Here is a 6,686-nt window from a genome sequence, read left to right as displayed (position 1 = left end):
GATTAACGAGGTAAGAGAAATGAATAAAATATACAGAGAAGAAATAAAACAGCTAAAAGAGGAAAATTTGAAGATAAAACAGGAAATGAAAGAATTGCGAGTTAAAATGATTAAAATTGAAGAAATAGAAGAAAGGCTAGAAGTAGCTGATATGAAAGACAGAAAGAACAATATTATTATAAGCGGTCTGGAAATTCCAAATGCTACAGAAAAGGAAATGGAAGATAATGTAAAACATTTTTTCGAAGACCAGTTAAAGATAAAAATTTCTGTCCCAAAAATAAAGGAAATAAAGGAGAAGACATACCTGATTAAAGTAGAGAATTTTACACAAAAATTGGAGATAATGAAAAACAAATCTAAATTAACTAGGGGGAAATATAATCAAGTATATATAAATAACGACTTGACCCAAAACGAAAGAAAAATTCAACAAAAACTGAAGGAAATTGCGAAACAAAAAATAGAAGAAAGGAAAACAGTAAAAATTGGATACCAAAAACTTATAATCAATGGGCAGAAATGGACTTGGAATACAAAAAGCAGCGAATTGGAAAGGGATAATGCCAATACAAAAAACTGGACAAATTAACTGCAAGGAAAAGCAAGTGCAAGGACAATGAGGAAACGACAAGGCAAGAAATAGGTAATGACAATGGCAAACAGGATAAGAAAAATATTTGGAGACTAGCAACGTGGAATATCAGAGGACTAAATGGTAAAGAAACAGAATTGAGCTACGAGTTCGATAAAAACAAAATAGAAATATTAGGTATTACAGAAACAAAAAAGAAAGGAATTGGTGAAATATACCTAGAAGGCGGTCATTTGCTTATATATAGCGGGGTTCCACCGGAAAAGAGAGCAGCTGCAGGAGTAGGTACTATAATTAAAAAAGAAAAAGTAATAAATATACAGGACTGGAAAGGCTGGTCAGAAAGAATAGTCGCTCTTGAGATGAAAGATGAACAGGGAGAGCCACAGACAATAATTACGGCATATGGACCCGATGAAAATGAGAAAAAAGAAATCAAAGAAAAATTCTGGACAGACCTAAATATAGCAATAGAAAACAGTAAAGGGCGGATTTACGTCATTGGAGACTTCAACGGAAGAGTAGGAATCAAAGATGAGACAGTAACGGATGTAATTGGAAGGTACGGTGAAGAAGTGAGAAATGATAATGGAAAAAGGTTAATAGAATTCTGCGTACTAAATAATTTAATAGTAACAAACACACACTACCAACACAAAGACATACATAAATTTACTAGGCAAGGACCAAGAGAATCAGAAAAGTCAATAATTGATTACATACTAGTAGAACGCGACAATCGAAAGGTAATCCAAGACGTTAGAGTCAGAAGAGGACCAGAAATAAGTAGTGACCATTATTTGTTGGAAGCTAGAATAAAGAATAAAAACAAAAAACCCCAGGAACATACAAAAGAAAACAAAAGAAAAATTGAATACGAATCAATCAGAACTTACAAGCTCAGAAACAAAGAGATTGCCCTAAGATACAAAGAAATGGTTGATTTAGAAATAGCAGCTCTGGAAAATGCAAATGATAGTAACAACCTAGAACAAAAATGGCAATCATTTAAAAATATATTACTGGAAGCGGCGAAAAAAGTATGTGGCATTAGTAAAAGGAATGACAAGGTGAAACAAACAAACTGGTGGAATGCCGAAATAAAACAACAAGTGAAAACTAAGAAAAAACTTTGGAATAATTATTTAGGAAACAAAACAATAAACAATTACAACAAATACAAAGAAGCAAGAACTGCAGTAAGAGATATGATAAAAACAGAAAAGGAAAAGAGTTGGCATCAATTTGGACAACAGCTGGAACACAATAGCAAAGAAAATCAAAAACTTTTTTATAGAACATTAAAATCTCTGAGAACAGACAAACCTAGTAAGGATATGAGAATTAAAAACAGGGTCTAGTACTATTCGGCGCCGCCGGTTCGGCGCGGCCGGTTCGGCGCCGCCGATTCGGCTTCGGCCGGTTCGGCGCCGGCCGGTTCGGCGCCGGCCGATTCGGCGTCGGCTGTTTTGGCGCCAGATTATACCTACGTTACTTTTTTAGAAATTTAAGAGGCTCTTGATTTATATCTATACCACACTAAAAAAATATATTAAATGTTATTTTTTCCAACTTTTGCAAATGTAAGCTATTTAATTGCACATAATTAATTAAAAAATTAATATATTATATATATTATATATTATACAGTACAATTTTCAAAGGAGGAAGACCTAACCCTTCGGTCCAAACCTAACTTTCGGGTATTATTTTACATCTTCTAAAATTAAAATGTCGAAAATTGTTCTCCTGACTCTACATTTTTTGTTAAAGAAAATTTCAGACTATCATACATTAACAACTATTTTTTTTCTCTCTCACTTTGCCAAAGTATCTGTCGCCGAATCAGCCGGCGCCGAATCGGCGGGCGCCGAATCGGCGGGCGCCGAACCGGCAGGCGCCGAAACGCCGACGCCGAATCGCTGGCGCCGAATCGCCGGCGCCGAAACGGGCCATCCCCTTAAAAACAAAGAAGGAAAAATAATCACAGAAGAAAAAGAAATTATTGAAAGATGGCGACAACACTTCCAAGAATTATTAACTATCACAAAAGAGGATAGGAATAAAGAAAACAGTAACGCGACAGGTAGTGAAGAACAGAGAACAAGCATCGAGATAACAATCGAAGATACAATAGAAGCAATAGGCAAACTTAAAAACGGAAAGGCACCTGGACACGACCATATACCACCGGAAATGCTGAAGTACATGGGAATGAAAGGCGTAAAACAATTAGCTGAAATATTCAAAGAAGCAAGCAAAAAAGAAACAATACCGAAGGACTGGGAGATAGGAGTAATAGTGCCGATATATAAAAAAGGAGACCACAAAGATTGTAACAACTATCGAGAAATTACACTGTTATGTTCTTCTCTCAAAGTCTATGAAACAGTACTAGAAAAAAAGCTGAGAAACATTACAGAAACTACTTTAAACGAAGCACAGAGTGGCTTTAGAAAGGGACGAGGAGTGCAAGACCATATTTTCACGGTAAAACAAATAATTGAAAAAACGTTACTGTCTAAAAAGAAAGCATATATGGCATTCATAGACCTGGAAAAGGCATTCGACAGGGTGAAACGACAAACTGTGTGGGACAGCTTGATAAGAAGAGGGGTTGACGATAAACTAGTTGAAATCATCAAAAGTCTTTATAAGAGAAATAGGAACTACATAATACATAAAAACATGAAATCAACAGAATTCGAAACAACTGAAGGACTAAGGCAAGGAGGTGTCATGAGCCCAACCCTCTTCAACATCTTTATGGACGAAATCATGATAGAGTGCACACCACAACTAAAGAAATTGCATGTAGGGTACAGGAATCTCCATAGCGTAACCATTTCGGAATGTGCATTCGCAGATGATGTAGTAGTTATCTCAGAAAAAGAAGAAGACCTGCAAAATAACCTGCAAGCATGGAATCACGCATTATGTAAACAGGGTATGAAGATAAATACACATAAGACGAAGACCATGGTAATATCGCAAGAACCAGTCGTAATAAATATGCAAATTAATGAGGAGGCAATAGAACAAGTAAACCATTTCCAATACTTGGGCGTTACAATCGAAAATAATGGAAGGCAGGACAAAGATGTTGAAGAGAGGATAAGTAAAACATCAAAACTATTTCATGCAATAAAAAATAGCTTCTTAAACAAAAAGGAAATCACAAGAAAAACCAAACTAACTGTATTCAACACCATATATAGACCAGTGCTCACATACGGCTGTGAATCATGGATACTAACTAGAAAACTAAAAAGCAAGATACAAGCCCTAGAAATGAAGTATTTACGAAGAGTTAGAGGAGTGACAATGAGAGACAGAATAAGAAGCACAGATATACGCACAGATCTTAAGACGAAATCTGTACTTGAGTATATTGAAGAAAAACAACTAAGTTGGTGGGGACACATGAAAAGAATGAAAGACAACATACCGGTGAAGAAAATATGGGAAGCCAGGATACAAAAGAAAAGAAGTAGAGGAAGACCTAGAGAAGATTGGGATACAGTAGTCGCTAAAATCATCCAAAGGAAGGGGAAAACAATAGCAGAAGCAAGCCGATTAGCATACAATAAGAAACAATGGTCAACATTTGTACACACGTGAAAGGATGTACCAGTCCCGACACTGAAAAGTAAAAGGGACTCAAAAGACTATATATATATATATATATATATATATATATATATATATATATATATATATATATATATATATATCATCACTCAGATGCTTAAAAAACGGCTGCTTTAAAACCTTAACAAACATTATTTTATCTTCAATATATTTTTTATTTATGATCAAAGTTTAATAATAATTATATTATGCGCAAGTAAAAGAAAAATATTCTGAGATTAAAACATAATTTAGGGTTTAAATAGATATAGGCAATAATACATTGGCTTACAGGACAATTTGTACAGTGGGGATCCTTATTTTGTAATGAAAATTGTAAGCGGTTGTGGGGTAATACTGCACTTTGGTTGGATTAGTTGTGTGTTCACCAAATCGTGTAGGACATGATGCTGATATTAGACCAGGTGTTACGTTGGTGCTACGTTGGTAGATTGCCATGATAATCTTGCAGGGTTGGAATGTCGAGTTGAAAACACTGACTCTAACTTTATAACTTTATTTACGGTTTACAACATCAATCAACATAAGGTTACTAAGATGTTGTTTCGCGAGGTGGTCCTTCAGGACACCCTTCTCGTAGGACGGCTCACTAGCATAGTAACGATCTTGATAATAACAATACTATAATGATAATGATAATCCCTCTGTGGGGTATTTATATCTCCTTATAATTGGGACTTTGAAAAGTAAATTATACGTGAGCCTTTACGAGGTTACATAAACAAAACTGCGTTAATCAACCTTCGTTTTGTTTGCATATTTAGAAACAATATCTTTTGTAACAACCTAAATTACTTAAAATTATATACATTTTTTGATATATATTATATTATACAGTAAGGGGTTTTTCCCTTAGTGTACACAGGGCTTTTAGCACAAAATAAATCGATTTTTAAATACAGCACCAAGAGACTTGCAACTTTTTTCATTGTGTTCAGGATGATGTCAGGAAAAAAGTCTATAGAAAAATGGGTGGAAATGCTTAGTTCCATTTTAGAGTGCATAAAATGCATCCAAAAGTGCATAAACATGTTAAAATAAGCATATTACGGGCCAGGTTTTGTTACTCGGGGGGTTTTTGGGGTCGCTAAAGACCAATACGTCATCAGAACCGATTACCCGAGCACCTGGTGCCCAGGTTTATTGCTTAAACACGTCATCTGAAGTTTCGAGGGGTTTCGGCACTAAATTGATGCAAACAGATTACTCGGGGGTTTTTGAGGTCGCTTCCCAGATAGCATGTAAACTTGTGGCAAGTTTGATTCTTCTTTGATTTTTCATTGAGGATTATTCAAGTTTGTAGCAACTTTGCTGCAAGCTTAGCTTTGCACAGCCCGCTTCGATTCGGTTTTCGTTCGGCGCCCCGACTGATGTCCCGCCCACGACAACGAAAGTGTTGCCACCCGGACGGAAATTTTCGTGTTTGCGAGAATTTTCAACATACAATTGAAAAGTTATCCCAAAAGGGAATTTTTGCTCCAGTCCAAATTGCACAATATTTAAAAAAAATCAAAATATTTGAAAATAATTCAACATATTTTCGCAGATTTTGTAAATAGGAGGGAATTTTTTCATAAAAGTGAGAATTTTTAAGGTAAGTTGAGGGAAAAAGCTTACTCGACGGCTAGCAACCCTGGCAACACGAGAAAAATAATCTGCTACGCGTACGAGGTGATAATTTGTTGTTGTGGTTATGTTTTATGTTGATATTTTTCTTCAAGTTTTTTACAACTTACATTTTCTGTACAATTCTCCGCGACTATTACCTTAATTATTATTAGTAAGCTGAAGCCTATTTTCTTCATTGTTAATAGACCAAACTGCATGCTTACTGCATTACAGATTAGTACTCTTTTCGCTCTGGTGGCATTGAGGTGCCTAAGTCTTTTTATGTTTTTTTGTAGCTTCTATAAATAAATTATATATCGATGGCTTAGTGTGAAAACCTCGTATCTCAATTTTTTTCGAAAATGACTTTTGTGGTTTTAGTTTGAAAACTTTGTCTCTCACGGTTTACAGCTGTTAGAAAAAATCCAAATACACCATGTTTTTTTCTAGAGCCATAAAAAGAAAACACGTATATCAGGTGATTTCTTGATTTAGTGTGAAGACCACGTATATAATCAAGACTGTGGTACTTAATTTGGAGTGTTTGTTTGAGAGTTTTGACTTGGAGAAGTGTTTTTTCTGAACAATAATAAGTTGTCATGCAAGTAGAACATTTTATTAATCTTAATTCAAAAGATTTGTACTCTATTAACCTAGTATTTGGAGGTGTCCACTAGGATATTAGAAATGAAAACCTCGTAAATAATCATGAACACAGCATAACTATCTATGAAAAACACGTATATCAAGATATACGAGGTTATCATAGTTACTTGAACAACGTCTATATGTACTGCAAGGATAATAATTACGAGTTTTTCATAGTTAATAT

This window comes from Diabrotica virgifera, chromosome 5 (assembly GCF_917563875.1).
Source record: "Diabrotica virgifera virgifera chromosome 5, PGI_DIABVI_V3a".
In the NCBI taxonomy this organism is placed as follows: Eukaryota; Metazoa; Arthropoda; class Insecta; order Coleoptera; family Chrysomelidae; genus Diabrotica; species Diabrotica virgifera.
This window is presented reverse-complemented; position numbering follows the sequence as displayed.